Source organism: Bos javanicus, chromosome 22 (assembly GCF_032452875.1).
Source record: "Bos javanicus breed banteng chromosome 22, ARS-OSU_banteng_1.0, whole genome shotgun sequence".
NCBI lineage: Eukaryota > Metazoa > Chordata > Mammalia > Artiodactyla > Bovidae > Bos > Bos javanicus.
In genome coordinates this window covers 34,528,736-34,555,754 of record NC_083889.1, presented here as the reverse complement: position 1 = coordinate 34,555,754, position 27,019 = coordinate 34,528,736, and positions in this window count along the sequence as shown.

Below are 27,019 nucleotides of genomic sequence, written 5' to 3'. Positions count from 1 at the left end.
TCCATGGATGATGTGTATGCTTGAAACAATTCTCTGTGTATGTAAATAAACACATAGGTACACACATGTGAACTTTTGTTTTCTATTTAAATTTAAACCAAAGGTATGAAATGCTTAAATGGAAACCCACCCCAGTATTCTTGCCCTGAAAATTCCATCAAAAAGGGAGCCTGGCAGGCTACACAGTCCATGGGGTTGCAATGAGTTGTATGCTCACATTCAAACACCATATTTTCATTCTTCTTTGTATATTATTTTAAAATAAGCCTCCTTTTCATTTATGCTGCAGGTAATTTTAAGGAGCACACCCCCATGAGAATCTGAGCTCCATACTGACCTGTTGTTGAAACCAGTAGGAAGGCTGTCACACCAGCACCCTGGTCTCCCAGGTGATTTTCCCTGCCCTGTTCCACGTTCAGAATTCAGGCCCTCAGCGTAAAAAGCCCATTCAGACTATGATACCTGACTCAGAATTGGCTCAGCACTGATCTCAAGGTAAGGTAAGTCACTTCAGTCGTGTCCGACTCTGTGCGACCCCATAGACGGCAGCCCACCAGGCTCCCCCGTTCCTGGGATTCTCCAGGCAAGAACACTGGAGTGGGTTGCCATTTCCTTCTCCAATGCATGAAAGTGAAAAGCGAAAGTGAAGTCGCTCAGTTGTGTCTGACTCTTAGCGACCCCATGGACCGCAGCCTACCAGGCTCCTCCGTCCATGGGATTTTCCAGGCAAGAGTATTGGAGTGGGGTGCCATTCTACAGCCCTCTCTTGTTCTAGAGAGCATTTTTATATTGAGGAGCTAAAACAGTTTCTATAATGCAAAAATGTGTTATCTGATGATTTTAAGGTTTAAGATCAATGTAGTGATTAACTTTTTTGTTCTGATTTACCTCTCAGTTTCACTCAGATACATGTAATCTTACTATCTAAAGTAATAATTTTCACAAATGATTTTCTAATTATGAGTAATTAGTTCATGATTATAGAAACAGGTTTTCTACAAACTCTTTCAGTTACGTTAAAAACTGCAGTAATTAAAAAGTCCAGTAAAATGTGCTGAAGATAAAACAGTTTGGAGAAAGTAAAGAAGAACATTCTATAATTTAATGCATTCTTCTTCTATTTCAGTTTGTACTCTGGGATAATCAGTTAATTTAAAACGACCCCTAGACTGAATACAGAGTATAGCACCTGAAGATTTGGGGTGGCCTTTGTTTGACTCTGGATAATGGAATATACTTTTGTTTACACCACTTTACTCCCTAGTCAAGGCAAACCTCTAGCTGACATTACTGGCTGGAGACCTGCTCCAGTACTCTTGCCTGGAAAATTCCATGGACAGAGGAGCCTGGTAGGCTACAGTCCATTGGGCTGCAAAGAGTCGGACATCACTGAGCACACACTCATAACAATATATTGTAGTAAGAGTTACTTGAATGTGGACTCTGTGTCTATCAAAATACCTTGTAGTCCAAATTTACTGCCTTTTTCCATCTTATCTAAGTACTCGTTGTGCGCTGTGGCCTTAACTTTTGCAGTTTGAGGTATGACAGCAAAACTAGTATGATTTCTTTTTCCTTTTTCACATGTTCATTCTTACTGCAGAAGCAACTTCAACATATGATTTTTTTTCTTATTAAGTTGAGAACTTTTACCTTTTCACTTAAAGGAAGTACTTTATGGTTTCTCTTTAGCACATCTGAACTGCCAGCATCATTGGTCTTGCCCTTTGCGGCCATTTATTATTATGTATAACGGAGAAGGCAATGGAACCCCACTCCAGTACTCTTGCCTGGAAAATCCCATGGACGGAGGAGCCTGGTGGGCTGCCGTCCATGGGGTCATGAAGAGTCGGACACGGCTGAGCGACTTCTCTTTCACTTTTCACTTCCCTGCATTGGAGAAGGAAATGGCAACCCATTCCAGTATTCTTGTTTGGAGAATCCCAGGGACAGGAGACCCTAGTGGGCTGCTGTCTATGGGGTCGCACAGAGTTGGACATGACTGAAGCGACTTAGCAGCAGCAAGAGTGACTTACACACAAGCACTGTCATACTGCAACACTTGATTTGATAACTGAAATGGTTACTAAGTGACTAACAGGCAGACATGCTGGACAAAGGACCATTCAGGGCAAAATGGAGTGAGACTGTGAGAGATTTCAGGACAGTACCCAGGACAGTGTGCAATTTAAAACTTACATAAGATGTTTATTTCTGGAATCCTCCATTTACTATTTTCAGACTGTGGTTAATCATGAATAACAAACTCTGAAAGAGAAAACATGAATGGGGGGGTCTACTGTATTTTGTAGACTCTCCTTCAACTTGTGTTTGATGTTTCCTCATGATTAGACTCTAATTAATGAATCTTCAGCTTGATGGACAGAGGGGGAATGCAGTGCTGTTTTCATTGCATCCAATCAGATGTCAGATGGTTTCTATCTGTCCCATTCTTAATGATACTCATTTTGATTCCCTGGATAAGCTGGCCTCTGCCAAGTTTCTCCACTGTAAAGTTATTTGGTCCACCTTTGTAAATTATAAGTATTTGGGAGGGGGTACTTTAAACCATGCAAATACCTAATTCTTCATCAAACTTTCTATTTATTCATTCATTTACTTGTATCATATGATAATGGGGTTTCTATTTTTATTTAATGCGTTATACTCTATCCTCATCTATTTTGATGTTCATACTGTCCCATATTTACACAAAAGGCGTGTCTTTGAGCTGACATAGCCCCATGGTTCTTTGAGCACTTCCTTGTTTTCTCACACAAGATATTCAGATTCATCTTCTCCTTTGCCTGTTCCAGCCTTGAAATCAGCCATTGCTAAAAGAACCCTTAATCTTTTTTAGTGGAGAATGATTTTGAGCAGCCAAGATGTGGATGCCAGCTGTGCTGATTGCTACTGTAATTGTACTGGTACAAATTCTGTTAGTAGACAGAGTTGAAAAAACATATACCTCCCCAAGTACACATACAGAGACATGTACATACACCTATATAAATTTGCATGTTTATCAGTATGTGTATGTATGCATATATATATACACACACACATATGTACAACCATCCATATATAAAATCTATGTATTTTGGGGGCTTCTGCTAAGTCGTTTCAGTCGTGTCCAACTCTGTGCGACCCCATAGACGGCAGCCCACCAGGCTCCCCCATCTCTGGGATTCTCCAGGCAAGAACACTGGAGTGGGTTGCCATTTCCTTCTCCAATGCGTGAAAGTGAAGTTGCTCAGTCGTGTCTGACTCTTAGCGACCCCATGGACTGTAGCCCACCAGGCTCCTCCATCTATCTATATTGATTAATTTTTGTTGTTGTCATTTAGTTGCTAAGTCATGTCTGACTCTTTGTGACCCCATGGACTACAGCTTGCCAGGCTCCTCTGTCCATGGGATTTCCCAGGCAAAAACACTGGATTCGGTTGACATTTCCCTCTCTAGGGGGTCTTCCTGACCCAGGGATCGAACCCATGTCTCATGTTTGTGAGGTGGATTCTTTACCACTGAGCAACCCTGGAAGCCCGCATTCATGAATGTGTATATATACTGATTTTCATATCAATCTATATATTGAAAATATGAATTAACACCAAAACATTTAATTTCAACCCCACATCACAGGATTCATTCTGGTATTCTGTCTCCATAGCTTTATTTTCCTTCTCTGACAGCAAGAAAACAGATTTACTCTTCCCTCTGTGTCATCAATTTCCCATCACCGCCTCATCCCTCCCATTTGGTGATGCCTTCCTCAACCCACTTGGGCTCTGTCTGGGCCACACTCTTACATGGAAGCCATTTTTACCAGTTTGGGCTCTGACTTCGTGGGCCAGGCTACCCATGTATGGATACTTTACTCACCACATGTGGGCTCTTGCTTCTGATGGGAGCCATCCCCTCTCCTGCATGGGCTCTGATACCAGGCAGACTCTTGGCAAGAATCCCTCCTCACTCCATTTGCACACTGTGACGGGCCTTTCAACTTCATGGATGCCCTTATCAACCAGTTTGGGTTCCCCATGCCTGCCCATAGCTGTTTGGGTGACTTTATCACCTGCTTGGTCTTGAAGATCCCATACCAGGCCACTCCCCCATGCAAGGCCTACCTAGCTCTGCCCTACTTAACTGATCTACTCTGTGGCCTGGATTGTTAGGAGATGGAAGGAAATAGAAAGGAAGGAAAATAATCTAAAGGAAAAGCCATTAGATTATTTTCAAGGACTTACTGTGGTGATCATGTATCAAATCATCATATTGTACTCATAAGACTAATTTATATGTCAATTATATCTCGACAAAAGTAAATAATACATTTAAAAAGAAACAAATGCTAAGCATATCTACTCTTACTGTGGCTATTAATTATCTATATGAGAAAGGCACTGATATAATAAAGACACAAACTATTTGTGGTTGAAAAAAGAAACAAAGGCCTCAAATTGACACTCTAAGTGTCCATCTTAGCAAACCAGAAAAAGAGTAAATTAAACCCAAAATAAAGAAAATAATAAAGGTAAGGCCAGAAATTGATAAAACTAAAAACAGAGAAACAACATAGGGGGAAAAAATGAAACCAAAAGTTGCTTCTTTGAAAAGATCAGTATAATCTACAAAGCTATAAGGGCAAACAGGAGAGAAGACACAACTTAACCAATATCAGGAAGGAAAAGGGAAATATTACTACTGATTCAACAGACAATAGAGAATAATTAAGGAATACTATTTAACTTATATGCAGAGTACATCATGAGAAACGCCGGACTGGAAGAAACACAAGCTGGAATCAAGATTGCCGGGAGAAATATCAATAACCTCAGATATGCAGATGACACCACCCTTATGGCAGAAAGTGAAGAGGAACTAAAAAGCCTCTTGATGAAGGTGAAAGCAGAGAGTGAAAAAGTTGGCTTAAAGCTCAACATTCAGAAAACGAATATCATGGCATCTGGTCCCATCACTTCATGGGAAATAGATGGGGAAACAGTGGAAACAGTGGCAGACTTTATTTTTCTGGGCTCCAAAACCACCGCAGATGGTGACTGCAGCCATGAAATTAAAAGATGCTTACTCCTTGGAAGGAAAGTTATGACCAACCTAGATATCATATTCAAAAGCAGAGACATTACTTTGCCAACAAAGGTTCGTCTAGTCAAGGCTATGGTTTTTCCTGTGGTCATGTATGGATGTGAGAGTTGGACTATGAAGAAGGCTAAGCGCCAAAGAATTGATGCTTTTGAACTGTGGTGTTGGAGAAGACTCTTGAGAGTCCCTTGGACTGCAAGGAGATCCAACCAGTCCATTCTGAAGGAGATCAGCCCTGGGCTTTCTTTGGAAAGAATGATGCTAAAGCTGAAACTCCAGTACTTTGGCCACCTCATGCGAAGAGTTGACTCATTGGAAAGGACTCTGATGCTGGGAGGGATTGGGGGCAAGAAGAGAAGGGGGATTGGGGGCAAGAAGAGAAGGGGACGACAGAGGATGAGATGGCTGGATGGCATCACTGACTCGATGGACGTGAGTCTGAGTGAACTTCAGGAGTTGGTGATGGACAGGGAAGCCTGGCGTGCTGCAATTCATGGGGTCGCAAAGAGTTGGACACGACTGAGCAACTGATCTGATCTGATCTGATGAGCAACTTTATGTGAATAAGATCCTCCCCAATTTTTTTTTTTTTACATAAAAGAGTTCAATTGTAATCAAGGAAACAGAAAGGAAACCTTCATCACACACTAATAAACAATAAAGTAACACATGCAACCAATGAAAACGCATGCAATTTTAAGGACCACTTCAAACCCCAGTCCACCTGTATGCATACATGAACTTAAGTAAGAAAGATCTTCTCTTTTTCCCACTAAGTGGGATCATACTACATTAACTGGTTACCAATTTTTAATTTTCCCATTTAACAGATCTTGAAGATATTTACGTGGCATCACAACACATTTATAATAATAACTGCATAACATTTTTCAGTTTGAATTATGAACAGTATCAGTCTTCTACTGTTGGACACAGAGACAGTTTTAGATCTTTTCTTCTTACAAACAACACTGTAGTGTACATCCATGGAGAAATGCCTTTGGGTATGTGTCACATTTTCAAATTGTAAAATTTATTTAGTCTTAAAATCAGGTAGTTCAAGTACAAGAATGTGAAACGAGGGCACCGTATCCTAATCGTGAGTTTGTGCCATAGAATTTAAGGTTAAAAGGTCATGAGAGATCATTTTGTCCAAATGCTAGAGCCTGCCTGTTGTTGTAATTGTTTAGTTGCTTAGTCATGTCTGACTCTTTGCAACCCTGTGGACTGCACCACACCAGGCTTCCTTGTCCTTTACCATCTCCTGGAGTTTGCACAAACTTATGTCCACTGAGTCAGTAATGCCATCCAACCATCTCATCCTCTGTTGTCCACTTCTCCTCCTGCCTTCAATCTTTCCCATCATCAGGGTTTTTTCAAATGAGTCAGTTCTTCGCATCAGGTGGCCAAAGTATTGGAACTTCAGCTTCAGCATCAGTCCTTCCCATGAACAGTCAGGATTGATTTCCTTTAGGACTGACTGGTTTGATCTCCTTGCAGTCCAAGAGACTCTCAGAGTCCTCTCCAACACCACAGTTAGAAAGTATCAATTCTTTGGTGTTCAGCCTTCTTTATGGTCCAACTCTCACTCCATACGTGACTACTGGAAAAACCATAGCTTTGACTACACCGACCTTTGTTGGCAAAGTAGTATCTCTGCTTTTTAATACGCTGTCGTGGTTTGTCACAGCTTTTCTTCCAAGGAGCAAGTGTCTTTTAATTTCACAGCTGCAGTCACTGTCCGCAGTGATTTTGGAGTACAAGAAGATAAAGTCTGTCATTGTTTCTGTTGTTTCCCCATCTATTTGCCATGAAGTGATAGGACCAGATACCATGATCTTAATTTTTTGAATGTTGAGTTTTAAGCCAGCTTTTTCACTCTCCTTTTTCACCTTCATCAAGAAGCTCTTTAGTTCCTCTTAGCTTTCTGCCATAAGAGTGGTGTCATCTACATATCTGAGGTTACTGATATTTCTCCAGCAATCTTGATTCCAGCTTGAGCTTCATCCAGCCTGGCATTTAATATGATGTACTCTGCATATAAGTTAAATAAGCAGGGTGACAATATACAGCCTTGACATACTCCTTTCCCAGTATTGAACCAGAATCTGCCTAAATCTCTTTAAACAGGTGAAGGAAGGTCAAAGCAATTTATGGACAAGGTGACTACTAGCACCCATGAAAATCCAGACAGGGCTCCATACAGAAGTTGCCATAGGACCAAAATCCCAACCTCTAGGAGGTGACCTTCTCACTATCTTCTTTGCATCACTTGCAGCTCCACCCGGTACTGCACTGCTTACATTCACAGAACCCTTTGAACTTCATGATGTACAATTTACTCATTGACATAGTTGAGACCCTAAAGTTGAAATCAAGTTAAACTTTTGGCTCCTCTTCTATTAATGTTCCAGCACTAAATCAATGACTTTGTTTTTAACACTTAATTATCTTTATCATCCCCAAATGCATCACATTAATGAAAGATAAGATCAATAAGAAAGAGGATGATCAAAGAAGATAAAACTGAAGACATGATCTTAAAGATGAGGACAACCCATGGAAGAGAATAAACAAATAAAATAGAACAAAACAAGGTAAAAGTGTTTCAGAAGGCAAATTACCTTTTAAGAGTTGAGAGAAAAGACCACTGAGTTACAGGAGATACAACAAACTGTAGGCTTAATCAGCTACAGAAATTTACCAGACAGGAAGTGGAGTAAGAAAAACTTGGACATATCAAGGAAAAAGAAAAAAAGCACAGTCTTGGCTTGTTTGCCTTCTACTTTAAATATTTCAATGTGTCAAGTTACTTTCCACTGCATGCCTGCTTAGTCGTGCCCGACTCTTGGCGACCTCATGGACTGTACCGGGCCACTCTCCTCTGTCCATGGGATTTCCCAGGCAAGAATACTGAAGTGGGCTGCCATTTCTTTCTCCAGGAGATTTTCTTGATCCAGGAATCGAACCCACATCTCCTGCATTGGCAGGTGGCTTCTTTACTACTGAGCCATGTGGGAAGCCCCCATCTCCCACTAAATCTTCTTAAACCCCAAACTGAGTAGTTATATTTGGATTGCATTAATTAGCCATCCCTTTAAATTACTGTCAATTATTTGTCTCAACTAAATACAGAGGAAAAAATAATGTAGGAATAAAACATAAGGTATATCCTTACAAAGAAAATCTTCCATCACACACACACATACAACTATCTTAACACATCAAATTAACAAGATCCTAAACTTAAAAAGGAGATACATGAATTTTTCATGTCTCATGCCACAGAAACGGCAACCTGCAGTAGTTTTTAAGTAATTTTTTTTTTTTTTACAACTCTAAAATATGCCAACTCAAGTTTCTGATGATTCAGCTGGTACCATCTTCAGGGGACCACACTATTCCTTGTGATTTCCTTCCACCCTGCCCACATGTTTATAAATAGTCCTTCTATTAACCCTTCTTGAATTGCCCTCAATTGCAGTGTGCCTTCTATTTCCTGCTGGGACCCTTGCTTCTTCTTACAGATCATGAGTGGTGTGCAATGCTCTTTCAGGGGACTTGGTCATAAAGGAAAGGTAGGGTAGATATGAGTAGAGGGAGGAACAGGATGCAGTCACCTTTTCCTTCTTTCACTCTTCAGATGCATGTGTGCGTCATATTATGTTATTTAAGAGTGCAAAAAAAAGTCATATTTTCAAAAATTCTTACAATGACACCTAACTCTAGCTTTACTTGTTTGAGATTAAGCTCTAGAGAGCTACTTTTAACTGGGCTGGCAAAGCACAGGAGAGCAGGTCAAATTCTGATCTTCTCTCCTGGGCACTGCTCAAGCTGGGCTCCTTTGCCCTTGCATCATGGTCCTTTTGGAGGCAGGCATCCTGTGTCTTAGTTTAGAACTGGGATGAGGTCTCCAAGGCCTCAGAGACCATTCCACAGCTATTCCTCCAAAGTCAGTCCCTCCTGGGATATATGGTGACCCATGTCACCACCATATGCAGTCCCAGCAACCTGAATTCTCCAAGCCAGAATACTGGAGTGGGTAGCCTTTCCCTTCTCCAGAGGATCTTCCCAACCCACGGATTGAACCCAGGTCTCCCACATAGCAGGCAGATTCTTTACCAGCTGAGCCATCAGGGAAGCCCAAGAATACTGGAGTGAGTAGCCTATCCCTTCTCTAGCAGATCTTCCCAACTCAGGAATTGAACTGGAGTCTCCTGCATTGTGGGAAGATTCCTTACCAACTGAGCTACCAGGGAAGTCCAGAGTTTGGCGTATATCTCATTTAATTCACCCACTGACAAGGCCACTGAGGCTCAGCACGTAGGAACTGGTGAAGTCTTTGAGCGGGGCCCAGCCTTTCTAACACATGTGACCTCCAAGGTTCAGAGCTGCCACTGGCAAAGCCCTCCCCAGAATGTTCTTCCTCACCTCTCCACCTGGTAGAATCCTTTGCTTTCTTAAAGCAAAGCCTGGCTTTTTATCTCCCTGAGCTCTTCCATGGCTGCAGTCAACAGGGTTGGTCCTTTGTCTCCCTGTCCCCAGAGCTACTTCAAGGCCTTTTTGTTACAGTTCTTATTACTTGCCTCCTCCTTACATGCATTTCTGAGGGTCTGTAAAATACTAACTGCAAGATGTTTGGGAAACCAAGACTGAAGGTATATTATTCATCTTTGATCTTTAGCTCTTGCACAGGGCCTGGTGAGTGTGATATGCTCTATCTTATTTGGTAAGATAAGAAAAGAAGGAAGGAATTTCTTACACTATCCTACCACCATCTATGGAATGGAACAAACAAACACACACACACATGCTTTATCTGGTAGGAAAGTTTCTAACCAGTAGTATCTTGTCATCCCAAATAATGAGATGTGTCACATACACAACTGGGAATAACAGATAAGCTAAAAAGGCAGCAAAAAAATAATATTTAATGAAAATAATATTGAAAGTAGTGACAAGAACATCATTCCATAATGATTCCAAAATTGATCTAGAACATAAAATACCCTGAATTAAGTTGAAAAAAGGAGAGCAACACAGATGAATTATTTTTATGTAAGGAAAAAGATAAAGAACTTGCAAAAATAGAAAACTGACAGAAAGATTAACATTTAAGATCAAGGCAACATCTCTAAAATTTTAAAGCTTGAACAGGAATTTTAAAAAGTGGACTGTGCTTGTGTACTAAGTCAACTCACTAGTAGTGTCTGACTCTGTGCAACAATATGGACTGCAGCCCGCCAGGCTCCTCTGTGCATGGGATTCTCCAGGCAAGAATACTGGAACAGGTTGCCGTGCCCTCCTCTAGGTATCTTCCTGACCCAGGGATTGAATATGCAATGCTTATGTCTCCTGCACTGGCAGGCGGGTTCATTAATACTAGTGGTTTATACTCATTTATAAAATGGATTATAGAGTAGATTACAATGATTCTATATTGTCTTCATGGTGGTTGAGATGAATAAAAATCTGCAAAAGTAACACAATTAGGGTCGAAAACTGTCATTTTCAATGTTCCAATCTAGAACTAAAAGGAAAAAAGAGAAAATATCAGTTTGTATAAAAAATACAAAGTGAACAGTATTAATAAGATCTCACTTTTAAGGTACAGAATAAAATTAACTTACTCTCCTCAACATACTGTGAGGCATGGTTTTAACAAAATTCTTTTAGTTTTCCCTGTGTACAATTATATAAAATATTATACCACTGCAAAGCTAATTTATGTCAAATTGAGACACTAAAATGTAAATTTAGGATATCATATTCAAAATTCAGCACTCTTTCCACTGGTTGCATTAAGCATAAAATAAAAACAGTTCTCAGGAAAAAAAAAAAAGACTGTCAATTTCAGAAAGAAAAATACTGTTGACCACAAAACAAGATGTTTACGGAAGAACTTTAAGGTCATAATTTATAAAGTAAGAGAATCTTACTTTAAGGTGATAATTCGTAAAATAAGAGAATCTAAGAAGATCATTTTAATCTTGCATATACTGAACCAGTTATTTCAAGAGTCTTCTTAAAAGTGACTCAGTACAAAACAAGCATACTTTTACTAAGACATCAAGTCCCTGAGCTAATTACTATACAATGAGTGAGCCTGAAATACACCAAAGACGATGTTACATTATTTATCCAAAGAAAGTTCAAGAACCTTTGTACCAGGTAGTTAATGTTGCATTTGGAGAAGCCATTCTGTTGCAAATTACTTGATTAGGAGTTAACTTGAAAAGATCCTATCAGAACAGACTGGTTCAACAGATATTATTTGTAAACCTTTTTAATAAGGGATTTTGTAACAAACTTTGCTATTTTATCTTAAAAACTCAGGATCTAGAAGGAAGATAGTTATTTTAAATTCTAGTCACACATTCCTCTCAATATGTTCACTAAAATCCATCCTGAACTCAACACCAAATGCCTACACTCATCCTCTCTAGTAAAGAAATATTAGTAGCTGAAAAATAAGTGTTATGAAATACAGGAAGTGAAATAAGTCTGTATGATTATTTATGTTTCTAAAGCATTTCTTGTTTGTTCATTCAATTCATATTTCTTGAGCACTTACTCAGGATTCAGGAAGTGTGACAGGGCAGACAACAGGGCAGTAAGTGAGGAAAATTCTGTCTCTGTTCTCAAGTTTACAGTCTAATGGTAAAGACAGGCAGGAAATAAATATTTGCACAAAAATGTATTTCTTCCATGCAAGATGGTGAAATAGAAAGCTCTCAAGGTTTGGAGTCAGACAACCTGAAACCAGAATCCTGCCTAGCAGTGAGCTTGTGATCACATTTTAGTATGCTTATTTTTAGCAAAATAGGAATTGTGAAACCCACCATTGAGAATTCTCCTGAAGACTAACTGGAATAATGTCTGGGAAAGACTGACAATTTACAGGTATTCAAATCATTCTGTTTCTTCCCTCATTTCCTCCCTAATTCTTATTTTCCATCAGCTAAATTTGGCCACAAAAATGTGACAGTGAAAAACCCTTTTTCTCTATTAAATTTAAGAAGTTATTTAACAAAACAATTCATTTCAAAACAAAAACTAAAATAATTTTCTTAGTTAATGAAAGAATTATCTCAATTGAGAATAAGTGTATATTTAATTTTGTTATCAAGTTTCCAGTCCATTCTCAGTGTTCATCCATTTTCCCTACAATTTAAAACTTTTAAAAAAAGGAATAACATTTTCATTGCCTTAGGGAAAATAAGATTTTATATTCAAAACAACAAAGCTCACACAAAGCAAAGAATAAAACACATATATTCTGAGCTATTTCTTCTTAGGTATAAGAAAATCAAGTTCATGGAATTAAAATTACTTAGGGTTATGAAATCAGTGTAAGTTTCACAAGCAAATGCAGTTAAGACAATTATTTGTAATTTATAGACTAACACTTTTTTTTTTTTTGCTTACTGAGGTTATTGGGTACAATAAAATATTAATCTTCATTGGAAATGTTCATGAATATTAAATTTTCTCCAGCTTTTAACTATATTTTTAAGACACTAGTAGTGTTAGAAGACTTGATCTTGTATGTGACATTTTGAAGAATGACAACCATACTCTTCAGTACTGATGATGCCTTTTTAAACCCTATAGATTTAAACTCTGAGCATTTGAATTTATTACAGTCTATTTTAATATAACCTTCCTTGAAAGAAGGTTTAACATTTTGCTTATAATCTAAAATTCTGATGAGGAAAAGAATCTTGCTGCCTTTTGTACTTGAGATGTAAAGAAAGAAAACAGATGTCAGAACTTCAGAATAATAGCATTCTGTTGTTGGAAGGGAACTTAAAACAAATTCCCTTATTATATTGAAGAGCAAACGCCAGTGGTTTAAAGTCCTATTTCAAATAAGTATCAGAGTCAGGACTGGAGTGCAACCTACCAGAGTGGATGGGTGGGGGTGCGCATGCACAGCGGTGGCGAGGGGAGTGGTATGGTAATGTGTATGCTAACTTGTGTTTGCCTCTGTATATTGTTATATACGGTCGCTAAGTCATGTCCAACTCTGTGATCCCATGAACTACAGCCTGCTGGGATCCTCTCTCCATGGGATTTTCCAGGCAAGAATACTGCAGCAGGTTGCCATTTCCTTCTTCAGGGGATCTTCCCCACCCAGGGACAGAACCCGTGTCTCCTGAATTGATAGGCAGGTTCGTTACCACTGAAGCCATCAGGGAAACCTCTCTGTATACTGATGGCAAATTTAACACTCAAAAATGTCTGCTCTACTGAAAGTTGGGAGGGAGAATTTTACTATTTTTCTCCAAGTAGTTTTGCATCCAAGTTTTAGGGTTCACACATGTGCTTCCAGCATTCCATGAACATTAAACAGTTCTTATTTTTATATCATTTTAATTGTTTTCAAACAATAAGTAAAGGAACAAATCACATGAACAACTAAATGTATTAGACACCAGATTTTAACTCATTAGAACTCTTATATACAAATCTTTGCAGCTTAGTTAACCTGCTTTTCTGAAGACCTTGGAATAAAGCAGGAATTACAAATGACATCAGGGACCAAGGAGGTAACATGAGGGACTGAAGGCCGTGAGGACGCAGCTGCATCTCATCCAGGCAGCTGATCTCTGTGTGAGGAAATACAGAGCCAATGTCGGCCACACTGATTCTCTCAAGTCAAGAACAGAACCCTGTGTCTCTATGAAATTAGGAAAGCAGGAAAAAAAAAAATTACTAGTTAAGGATTCAACCACTGACTAACTTCATCACCACCTGTTCTAATTAACTGACTAACCATAAGGTGAAAACGTAAGTCAATGAAAGAGATATAACACAGCATAAGGACCCAGAATGTCCCGGGACTGAAAACATCACCCTCATTTGAAGTGTTTCATGACCACCTGCAAGTACTTAAGTCAAAGACTCAATCTGCATCTGTCAAATAGAGAATAACAATACCACCTCATGGGAGTCAGTGGAAATTAAATGAGATAATACACACAGATACTGAGGCAGAGCGCCAGCCTTCTAGTAAACCTCTCTTGTCACTGTCATCACCATTTATTTGGGGACTGTTTCTCCAAGAACAAGCTGAATTGAGTCAGTGGACTCAATAATACAATACAGCATACAAGTGAACACGTACTCTGTAAGAAAAAAACAAACTCCAAAAAAATGCATATATATTTTGGTCTTTTAACACAAATGTATCAAATGAAAATAAAACAATTTATCTTCAATGTACTTACAAGTCAAAAATTACTGATTTATAAATACAATATTCACCTAATAAAGAACACAATTATACACAGGAAGAGAAAATATAGGATGAGATTCCCCCAACATAGATTATCATTTAAAGCTATAGTCTTTTATGTAGTACTCGGCATAATCTGCCTGATTTCTTAAAACTGTAACTGCTCTTGGCCCTATTAAAATCCGTAAAGGCTATCATTTTTAGATTAATTTTTTGAAGTCATTTATATGAGATTTTTTATTTTTCTTCAGTATCAAATTTTAGTAATTTAGGAAGCTTTTCTTTCCCCAACCACATTACAGATAACCATTGGTTTCAACAGAATTGTTTAATAAAATTGTTTCCATTTGTAAGAAGAGACATTTGTTACCATTGGAAGATCAATAGTCTATTAGGTTTTCTGCTTCAATCAGACTCTCCAACCTATTGCCTCTGTGGTATAACCAGAAAAAGCACTAGTATATTTCAAGGAACTTAGTCAACACAGGAAAATGAGGTGAAAATTTAAAAGATAATTTACCTTTAAAGGTACTATAAATTTAAGCTTGTGCAAAAATAGATCATTGTAATAGTAAGTTAATCGAACCAATTTAAAATAACTTTAAAACATGGATTTATATATAAGGATTTATATAGTGCTTTTGCTATTTAGTTTCAAACACATTTGTAACTTTATAGGCATGCTTCCTAAATAAATATAAATAAGAGTAATCAAAGAGATAAATCTTTTCTTCTGTAAAGTTTAGAAGTCAAGGAAACAAGCCTCCAGATACTTGAATAACGCAATACTCAAAGAGGAGATGGGAGGAAAATAAAAACAGGGAAGTTAAGGGCTTTTCTGTATCTGTACACAGGAACAGAAAAGCCCTTAACTTTTCTGGCTATATTCTCCATATGTCTCCCAAGAAAGTTCTCAAGTACAGAGCATCATCTTTTTCCTCAAAATGTTTAGGACTGAAGGCCAAAGTTCAAAAATTGCTCTGGAGCTTTCCAACTTCATTTTTGTCAAACCAGATAACTCATTGTATAAAAGGACCAATTTGTGAGAAGCCAGACGACAGAAACCACAGGTGAAATTCTACTAAAGAAGCCTGCGTTGTATTGTCACAGGGCTGACTCTGAAACTGAAGCCAATTAGTTCATACAAACAAATATCTGAAATCCACCTCGGTTAACTTTTATTTCTCGACTCATCACACTGGAGTATCAAACCTCATTTTCCAAAAGATCAAGGAGTTGCCAAATTAAAAAAAAAAAAAAAGGAAAAGCACGCATAAGTTGACTAACGTTTCATACAACGTAAAGAATACGCCTTGCAAAACACAACCAGATTCCTAGCCAACAGAAAAGGTTAACATCAAAAAAAAAGCGCGACCTTTCTCGGCGAACAGCGCTAGGTGGCAGAAGAGAGTCGGGTAGGCGCCAGCTCTGAGCCAAGCTGAGGCCTGTGCTGCTCTTCCGCTCACCTTCTTGGTCTCACAGAGTAGCTATTTAGACTGACCTGATTCCAACCCGCGGCCACCTCATCAACGGGAAACCGTATGAGCTAAATACAATCCTCTGAAGCTTCCACTGCATCTTATCTGACTGGCGGAATTAGGCCCAAACTGAAGGGACCAGGCTGGACAGCCCTTTCCCTCAGTCTAGCATATCACCAGTCACCAGACAGCGCCACATAAGTAAGAGAAACATGCCCCAGACGGCGGTTGGGGACCCTTTCCCCCCTAAAAAAGGGGAAAAAAAAAAAAAAAAAAAGATGAATTACTTACAAATACAGAATCTCTGGAGGAAGAGCTGAGAGGGCGCCTGCTCTCTGAGACGCCGAGGCCTGAACCGGCTTCATCTGATCCGGCTTTAAGAAGCTTGCGTGGGCGACGCACGCAGGCGCGGTGCCTGCTGGGATGCCGCTAGTGGCCCTCGTGTTGGTGGCGATCGCAGACCTGGAGGATGTTTTCTAGGCGTCAAGCTTCAGTAGTCACCTAAGCCACCTAAGCCTCATTTTATTTCAAAAACGTGAGGCTAATAACAGTACTTATTTAAAGGGTTGTTGTGAGGAGTGAAACAGGTGATCCATACAAAGTGCTTTGGTGCTTTGTCAGAACCATAATCAATGTGAGCTGTGGATCTGCCCACCATCAAATGCGACAGGAAATGGAAGGGGGTTGATAAAGAACAATCATCATTATCACCGTTATTGTTATTAACATTCTCTTCATGTCCTCTTTGCTCCATCTAAACCAGATGCATTGCGGTTTTTGCTGGCACGCCCTGTAATGTCTCCTGTCTCTTTAGAATTCACAGCTCTTGCTATAGAATCACATACAATTGATTCTGAAGTCTGTGTGCGTGCCTGCGTGCTAAGTTGCTTCCGTAGTGTCCAACTCTTTGCGACCCCCATGGACTGTAGCCCGCCAGGCTTCTCTGTGCATGGTAATATCCAGTCAAGAATACTGGAGTGGGTTGCCATGTCCTCCTCCAGGGAATCTTAACAACCCAGGAATCTAACCCAAGTCTCTTATGTCTCCTGCATTGGCAGGTGGGTTCTTTACTAGCGTCTCCTGGGAAGCCTCTTGTGAAGTCTACCTCTGCCATTTACCAGCTATGTAACTTTGGGCAACTGGTTTCATTTTTCTGAGCCTCAGTTTCTCCACATGAAGAATAAGGATAGCAATAGGACTTCTCTTCATAGGTTACTTATGATAATAGGATGCCGTAGCACCTCATGCAGAGTAAGAATTCACCAGACATCCTTGTAAATAATTAGTATTTACTTTGTTTGGCATATGCTGTCCATCTAAAACCTACTTTTTCTTTAAGGCTCATCCATTCTGTCATGTAAAATATATTCTTATGTCTCTTTCATACTCTCGGGGATTAATAAGTGAATTGGACTTAGCTTCTGAGCTTCAGGTATCAAGGAGTTCCTAGCATGGGAGCAGGAACAAGTCAAGTGTACATTGCTCTTAGTGAAATGTAGTGTTAAATGACCAATGAAGTGTTTATTTTAGAGATGGTGTTAATTTCACCCTGGAAGAATCTGAGAAGGGAGACAATGTGTACCATTGTGATTAGAAGAATAGAGTTTTGTGTTACATCTGAGTTCAGCTTTGCCACTTGTTAGCTGATCACTTGGGATGAATCACAATACTGTCTCTGAATCTCACTTTGTGTTCCTGTAAAACAGATTTATTTGGAAGGAATGATGCTAAAGCTGAAACTCCAGAACTTTGGCTACCTCATGCGAAGAATTGATTCATTGGAAAAGACTCTGACGCTGGGAGGGATTGGGGGCAGGAAGAGAAGGGGACGACAGAGGATCAGACGGCTGGATGGCATCACTGACTCGATGGACGTGAGTCTGAGTGAACTCCGGGAGTTGGTGATGGACAGGGGGGCCTGGCGTGCTGCGATTCATGGGGTGGCAAAGAGTCGGACATGCCTGAGCGACTGAACTGAACTGAACATAGGTAATATCATCATTAACACTTTGTGATACTGAACACACTTTGTGTGTAACACTTTATGATGGGGATACTGAATATGGTTCTTGAATTATGAGGTAGATTCAGTATAAGTTTGGGGCAAGGAGATGAGGAAAACTCAGAAGTGAAAAAGCATAGAACATCTGAAGCAATCTGAGAGCGGCTCACTTTGGCCTCATCAAACATTAAAGTGTGTAGTTTGGGAGACCACCTGTCCTGGTTTGTCTGGAATGATCTGTTCTCCAGGGAAGCAGGACTTTAAATACTAAAACTGAATAAGTCCTGGGAAAACCAGGATGAGTTGATTACCCTAGACTTAGAGGACTGTGGCCCAGGAAACTAGGGTCTTAAAGGCCATGCCGTAGGGGTTAGGCTGTATTTGTACGCAATAAGGAGCTCTTGAAGTTCTTGAGTGGGGGAAATAACTGTTCAGAAGTGTGTTTCAGTAGTCTACAAAATGAATGCTTTCTCTATTCCTTACCAAATCAGTATCCTCATGGCTCCCCCACGGTCTTTCGTTTGTCTGCTCTCTACCACTAACATGTCATCTGTATTAAAGATGTGTATGTGTGTCCTCATAATTTTATAATAGAATCTCCTTGATACAAAGTTTGGATCTTATTACTATCTTCAGTATGTACTCAACTGATTAAAACCATGATTCTATGGGCTTCTCTGGTGGCCCAGATAATAAAGAATCTGTCTGCAATGCAGGAGACCTGGCTTCAGTCCCTCGGTCAGGAAGATCCCCTAGAGAAAGGAATGGCTATCCACTCTAGTATTCTGGCCTGAAGAATTCCATGGATGGAGGAGGCTGGTGGGTTACTCTTTGTGACATGGGGTCACAAAGAGTCAGACACAACTGAGCAACTAATACTTATAATTCTATACAGTATAATATTAATTGACATTTACTATTCATCTCAGTTTGAAAATGAACATCAGTTTTCTGTGTGCCTAGTAATTTTTCTTCTGGTGACACATAAAGTCAATTTATTAAAATATTGATTGGCAAATCTATACATAAAATCAGTTCAGTCACTCAGTCATGTCCGACTCTTTGCAACTCCATGAACTGTAGCATGCCAGGCCTCCTTGTCTATCACCAACTCCCAGAGTCCACCCAAACCGACGTCCATCGAGTCGATGATGCCATCCAACCATTTCATTCTCTGTCGTCCCCTTCTCCTCCTGCCCTTAATCCTTCCCAGCATCGGTCTTTTCCAATGAGTCAACTTGCATCAGGTGGCCAAAGTATTGGAGTTTCAGCCTCAGCATCAGTCCTTCCAATGAACACCCAGGACTGATCTCCTTTAGGATGGACTGGTTGGATTTCCTTGCAGTCCAAGGGACTCTTAAGAGTCTTCTCCAACACCACAGTTCAAAAGCATCAATTCTTCGGTGCTCAGCTTTCTTTATAGTCCAACTCTCACATCCATACCTCACCACTGGAAAAACCATAGCCTTGACTAGATGGACCTTTGTTGACAAAGCTTTTTAATATGCTGTCTAGGTTGGTCATAACTTTACTTACAAGGAGTAGTGTGTTTTAATTTCATTGCTGCAATCGCCATCTGCAGTGATTTTGAAGCCCAGAAAAATAAAGTCAGCCACTGTTTCCACTGTTTCCCCATCTATTTGCCATGAAGTGATGGGCCCGGATGCCATGATCTTAGTTTTCTGAATGTTGAGCTTTAAGCCAACTTTTTCACTCTCTTCTTTTACTTTCATCAAGAGGCTCTTTAGTTCTTCTTCTTCACTTTCTGCCATAAGGGTGGTGTCATCTGCATATCTGAGGTTGTTGATATTTCTCCCAGCAATCTTGATTCCTTGGAATCAAGCACAATCTTGATTAGCTTGTGCTTCTTCCAGCCCAGCATTTCTCATGATGTACTCTGCATATAAGTTAAATAAGCAGGGTGACAATATACAGCCTTGATGTATACCTTTTCCTATTTGAAACCAGTCTGTTGTTCCATGTTCAGTTCTAACTGTTGCTTCCTGACCTGCATACATTTTTCTCAAGAGGCAGGTCAGGTGATAATCCTCTGTAAAATGTAAAAGAGTATTCTTCCCTTTTCTGGTAAAATTTTGAAATAAAGATGTTTTTCTTATTTATTAATTTATTCAGTCATTCAACCAGCAAATGTACCTTAGTGGTTATTATGTGCTGGGTGCTAGCCTGTGGCCTCAGATACAAATAAGGAATCAGGGTTCCTCACTTTATTAGGTGGCTGGTTAAATCCTTGTAAGGCAGAGCAACAGAGTATTCTCTGCAAAGTTCAAGTGAGCTTAAGGTCATTTTCAAATGCTTAACTAACCTCATGCAAAGGCCTCTTTTAGGCACCATAAAATCAACAATCGAGTATAAAAGAATTAACTTATTTCTATGCATAAGGAACTGTGGAGGAAACCAAGATATAGTAGTCAGTGAGATACTAGAGCATTTCAGCTTTAGAATACAGGTTCTAGAGTCAGAAAGGCATGGATTCAAATCCCAACTTTGTGTCTCACTTACTTACCTTTGACAAGATATTAACCACTCTAATCCTCAGTTTCTTCACATTCAGAATGGGAACAAAATAGTATCTGCTTCAGAAGGCTGTTATAAGACTAAAACGAGATTATGCATGGAAGGCACTTAGTGGCCCTGAATATGTTATATGCAAGGAATATGTTCCTGAAGCCCTCAGATAATCTAAGACTGACCCAAACAGAGGATGGAGGGCACTTTTATCTACTGGCTACAAAGGGACTTCCTGGTAGTCAGTTCATTCATTCATTCACACAAGAATATAATCGCTTGGCTGACCAAACCTTGAAATTATGAGATTCTTGGGCTTCCCTCATAGCTCAGTTGATAAAGAATCCGCCTGCAATGCAGGAGACCTGGTTCAATTTCTGGGTCGGGAAGATCCTCTGGTGAAGTTAAAGGCTACCCACTCCAGTATTCTTGGGCTTCCCTGGCAACTCAGCTGGTAAAGAATCCACCTGCAATGCGGGAGACCTAGTTTCAATCCCTAGGTTGGGAAGAACCCAGGAGAAGGGAAAGGCTACCCACTCCAGTATTCTGGCCTGGAGAATTCCATGGACTGTATAGTCCATGGGGTCACAGAATTGGACATGACTGAGTGACTTTCACTTGGCACATTTTGGTTTGGTTGGGTTCCTGGGAGGCAGACTCTGTGTGGAGGTGAGCATTTGGGAGATTTATTAAGGAATACTGTAGGGATCAGTACATACAGAAGGGAAGGATACAGCTGTAAGAGGGCCCCAGTCAACCCTCCAGGATGCTCTGAGGCTGAGATGGCTCTTCTAGGGCATCCAGTATTAGGACTTTCATCCCCTTGTTGTAACCAGTTCTTGGAGGGAAGGGGTTATGGTCTTGAGCAGGGCAGCTCTTTTCAGATGAGGCGATCTCCAGAGAGACACTGACCTGAGGCCAGTCAGATTATTTCTCTTACAGCAAGCAGCTAATTAGGCCCTCAAGTGGGGATGTTGGCAATGTAGCATCCCATCCACTGCACAAGTGACTGTCATAATTTCAGGTGTTGTATAGTGGTATAATTTTGAAATTATATACATGACTACCTTTGTGTGTATATTCCCTGTTACTACTATTTTGCTACCTTTAGCCACTTCTTAATTTCTTATCTGTTTGCAGTGTCTATCTCATAGCATTTTGGTGAAGATTAAAAATCATATAATGTATGTAAGGTACTTTGCAAAGTTCCTGGCATGCAGCAAATGTCTGGTTTGTGTTAGCTATTTTTTTATTAAGAGAAGGTCTTGGAATATAGAAGGACTCAGTAATAAATGGAGAAAAGGAAACTATGTTAAAATTCTAAAACTTACATACTGACTTTAAGCACTGAGCCTGTCACTGGCAAAGTTTACATTATGGTATTTGACTAGTGGGTGTCTTGGGCTAGTCTTAAGTCAATATTAAATAAAGATTTGGGTTTTGGCACCTAGTAGGAAGTCCTGGCCAGACTGTGAACATTCTTCTCTCTCTCTTTAAAAAAAAATTTTTTTTTCACTCCTTCCTATGAGAAGGGAATGTGGAATGTTAGAATGATACTCTTGTCCATTTGGGGAATGAACATGAAAATAATGATAACAGGAAAGGGATAGAACTAAAACCTACTTACTAAATGATCTAAATTCAAGTTACAGGGTATTTATCGCTCAATTAGGTCTTCATATCATTTTTTCATGTTAATTATCTCATTTGAATCCTTAGAACATGTATTCCCTTAGCCAGTGACCAAAATTCTGTAACTGCTTTTTAATTTACTGAACTAATCAGCACTAACAGACAGAATGATAATCTTCCTTTTCACTGTCTTATGAAAGTGAAAGTCACTCAGTTGTGTCCGATTCTTTGCGACCCATGAACTATATAGCCCATGGAATTCTCCAGGCCAGAATACTGGAGTGGTTAGCTTTCCCTTCTCCAGGAGATCTTCCCAACCCAGGGATCGAACCCAGGTCTCCCACATTGCAGGTAGATTCTTTACCATCTGAGCCACAAGAGAAGCCCAAGAATACTGGAGTGGGTGATCTATCCCTTCTCCAGCGAATCTTCCCAACCCAGGAATCGAACTGGGGTCTCCCACATTGCAGGTGGATTCTTCACCAACTGAGCTATCAGGGAAGTCTTAGGGGCATGGTTATCTTTTTAAAGTATATTTCATGTTCCTATTGGTAAAAGAAGCTTCAAAACAAAGCCTTCCTACTGTTGTCCTGCTCCTGCTGCTGCTAAATCGCTTCAGTTGTGTCCGACTCTGTGTGACCCCATAGATGGCAGCCCACCAGGCTCCCCCGTCCCTGGGATTCTCCAGGCAAGAACACTAGAGTGCGTTGCCATTTCCTTCTCCAATGCATGAAAGTGAAAAGTGAAAGTGAAGTCGCTCGGTCGTGTCCAACTCTTAGCGACCCCATGGACCGCAGCCTTCCAGGCCGTCCATGGGATTTTCCAGGCAAGAGTACTGGAGTGGGGTGCCATTGCCTTCTCTGTGTCCTGCTCCTACCCAACCCCTAAAATGGGGTTCAAATGAGTATTTAGGGATCAGGAACCATGTCCTATTCTGATTGTGTTTCATTTTATTCTGGTTTGTTTTATTGATCCACCTAGAGCAGCGCTTGGAATGCAGTGGGTACTCAATGAAAATCTGTTGCATGAATGAATGAATTGAGGAGCTGGGAACAACATTGGAGTCCTTATTTTAGAATCCTGTTCAGGGAGATGGAGGCATATGCAGGAGGGTGCTGAGCTGTCTGAGTCACAGCAAGAACCTAGGTCTCTGAAGTTTCCACTGCAATACATTTCTGCATTTTGTATTCTGGGAACCCAAGGAAATCTGCTCATAGCATTGCTGTACAATTATCCCCACCCCAGGCATTCCTTTTCTTAGAGCTATTTTCTTCTCTAAAGCTAGATGTTGAATAGAGCATGTTTTCCTCATTGCAGGCCCATAAAATAATTTATTAATATCATGTCCCATTTACCTTCATGCTTTTTTTCTTTCATATCTTTGGGAAACTTTCTTTTATTTTTAGGGTATATCAGATGCCTTCTTTAATGATTCCTTGTAGTTCTGAGGTTCTTCTTAATTACCTACTTAATTCCACAAATTTGGAATAGATCTAGATCATACACTAGATAGAGAAATCAGGACAAGAGCAAGTTGGAGACATGTAAACCTTTAGATCAATTATTATTAAAATCTGTATACTCCCAGTGCACCAGCCCCAAGCATCCAGTATCATGCATTGAACCTGGACTGGCGACTCATTTCATATATGATATTATACATATTTCAATGCCATTCTCCCAAATCATCATCAGGATGGGGAACACATGTATGCCTGTGGCGGATTCATTTCGATATATGGCAGAACCAATACAATATTATAAAGTTTAAAAATAAAATAAAAATTAAAAAAAATCTGTATACTCATCTTCAATAGAGAAAAGTATTTCCTGAAAATCTTCTATGATTTTGCCTCACTAACAAAGGAATGATAATAGCATTCTGGTGAATTTATTCACAGTATTTTTCTTGTTGACATATTTTCTCCTATGTTATAATCAGAGTGTACCACACTAAGATCTACAAATTCTACCTGTCTATTCAACATTATATGATAAGCATTTCCATTTTTAAGATATCCTTTATATAACGTTCATTGGCTGTACAATGTTCCATTACAGGCATACATCACAACTGACTTTACACTTTTTCTAAAGGTGGACATGAATGCTTTTTTTCCCCATCATTTGGTATTATTGACCAAGTAGGCCTGAATATTTGGGGTCATATAGCCTTTTCCATGTTTTGGGCAGCTTCCTTAGGACACATACCCAAAGTAGAATTACTGAGTCAAATAGACTAGACATTTTTATGGCTCTTAAATCACATATGATCAAATTCTTGGTTGGGGGATAGAATTCTTTGTTTAAAAATTGGAAGAAAGGGTAGCTATGGTGATTTTCCTGCAATCACTATTGCCAGGCAAGCAACTGAGTTCAATGGTGTGAACAGAGAGAGTTGTTTTAAGGAAGTGTCCACCTTTCAGCCCAACCTCTGGAGACTTATTAGAATTCTAATGGATCAGAAAATGATTTCTGAGAGATCTGCACTAGAAACTCTAGCTAGACTTCACTGTTGACTCTTCTTAATCCTGTTTTGGTCTGTTACAGTTATCTAATAAGCAGAAAAAAGAAAGCTTTTCAGATAAACACATTTTTATGTCCTTCCTTCTAATGATAGGTTCTGAAGTTGAGACTTAAAAGAGACAGAATATTATGACTCTGAACATTTCTGTAACATTAAGTCACACTGTCAGAAGCCACTATGATTTAAATTTAGATTTAGATTATGATTTAGACCCTGATCAAATAGGGTCCTCGGGGCCTGGGTTCACCACTTGAAGCTCATAGAAGTGAGACGGAGAGATTCCTCTAGAGGTGGGACCCTTAGGAACACATCTGAGTAAGTCAGGCAAACCCTTAGAACACATCTGAGTAAGTCAGACCCTTAGGAACACATCTGAGTAAGTCAAGTATCTGGATGTTTAAATCAGGACAAAGAGACTCCCATCTATTCTTCAACCACACGTCTAACTTTTGGGTAAAAAAAAAAAAACAACAAAAAAAAAACTTCCTTTCCTGCATGTTTATTTCTCAAAGCAAAGAAGACTCTGTGATGTGTCAGAGACCCACTGCATGATGACGACAGCGAGCTCAGCCCTGGGGGTGGGAGGGAGACTCAAGAAGGAAGAGATATGTTATACATACAGCTGATTCATGTTGTTGTACAGCAGAAACTAAGACAATGCTGTAAAGCAATTCTACTCCAAAGGAAAAAAAATACAATAGATAAAAAATTTATGCTGATCCCCCAAATTTAAAAACAATTAAAAGAACCAATAACACCTCCTATCATTTGCACATGCTCTCCAGTTTTATGAGTGATTTCACACACATTACCCTCACAAGAGCCTTGAGAGCTTAATACCTTTTGAATCATGATTTTACAGATAAAACAGTGAAGGCTCAGGTGCATCTCTGATTTCCCTTCAGTCAGCAGGCCAGCAAAAGACTGAATGAAGACCTCAGTTCCTCTGATCTCAAATCTTGTAAGTTTATTACTCCCTTCATCATAAAGGACCAAAGACAGAAATATATTAGGTGACTATCAAAAATCCTGCAGTCATTTAAAAGAAAACCTCTGAATATGAGAATTACAATTGACAGAAGGTAGAAATAAATAGTAATAATAATAAAATTGGGTCAGAACTATTATGGAGCCCAAGCCAGCAGAGAAAACAGGAAAACAGAATATCCACCTTCCAATTACAGATGAGCTACTTATTGAGGCCAAGGAAGACACTGTACCCAGAAGAGCTTGAGATCGTGCCCTGAAACACACCTTTTCCATTCAAATAGCTTTCCCCACAGCCAATTTCTCATCATTCAGAAGACAGATTATGCACCTCACAGTCAGGTCTTCATAAGTACATACATTTTGTGCTGCCTTTAAATCATCAGTGTGCCATTTGGAATGTTCTTAAGATTTTAAGAGATCTCTATAGAGTATCTGAGCCAGCTCCTATTCTGAGAAATATGGAATATTTTGAGTTGGAAGGAAGTGAGGTCTGCAAAGTTGTGCCTTGTTCAAAGAAAGAGGAAAAAGAATGGGTCTCCTACAGGTAAGATGCTTTTTGAACCATGATTGAGGGAGAACCAGTCTTGCTGTCTTTCAATAGTTCTTTCAGCTAATAAGATAGAAATGCTACCCTACTGGAAAGGTTGAAGCTCTCACCTCTTCAACACTTCCATGAAAGGAGAAATGAATTATCTGGCTGGTGAGAAGATGAACAGTCTGACGTCTGTGGTCTGTGTTTCCTTACTAGAAGACCTGGATGAGTTAGATGCTGTTCTGTTCCTCTGGCTGCACTCTCTCCATCTCCCTAGATTCCTCTTATGCTAAGAAACCATTCAGAATTCCCCTTTGAGTATCTGTCCACGTTAGGGTCTCCAATTGGGCTTGTACTCTGGTGCCTGTGTACTTTCTATGCCAAATTCTCAGTTGGTTTAGGATACATAGGGTTGTCGGCCGGGGCGGGGGGAGGTGAAGGCGTGTTTCGTGCATTTACTGGCTTACTTAGGAAACGCAACAATTCCTAAGTCTTGACATCATTTACACTTTGAACTTATTTAATTACTGCAAACATATAAACATATAATAGAAACTCCTTTAAATCTCTACTTAGCAACTTGCCAGATCAACTAATGCTCTCCAATCCAGAACTTCTCAATCTCAGGACTTTTGACATGTGGGGCTGTATAATTCTTTGTTGTGGGAGGCTGTCCTAAGCATGGTAGTGTTATTTAAAAACTGGATTCACCTCTTGGTGGATGTCAAGCCCGAAAGACATAACCAAGACAAAGAATGGGAAGAGGAGGATTTATTCCTTACAGTAATAAAGAAGGACACCAGGGATACTTCCCAAGCAGGGTCTCTCCAAACAGCACCACTGAGGAAGTTTTAAGTTAAGGGTATATGCATGATCATGAAAGAGTTTGAGCAGAGAAGTCAGCATAGAATTAGGTCAAAGGTCAACAAGTCCAATTTCAGTGGACTAAAGTCAGGAGAGTTAGAAAAGATCAATACCATCAACCCTT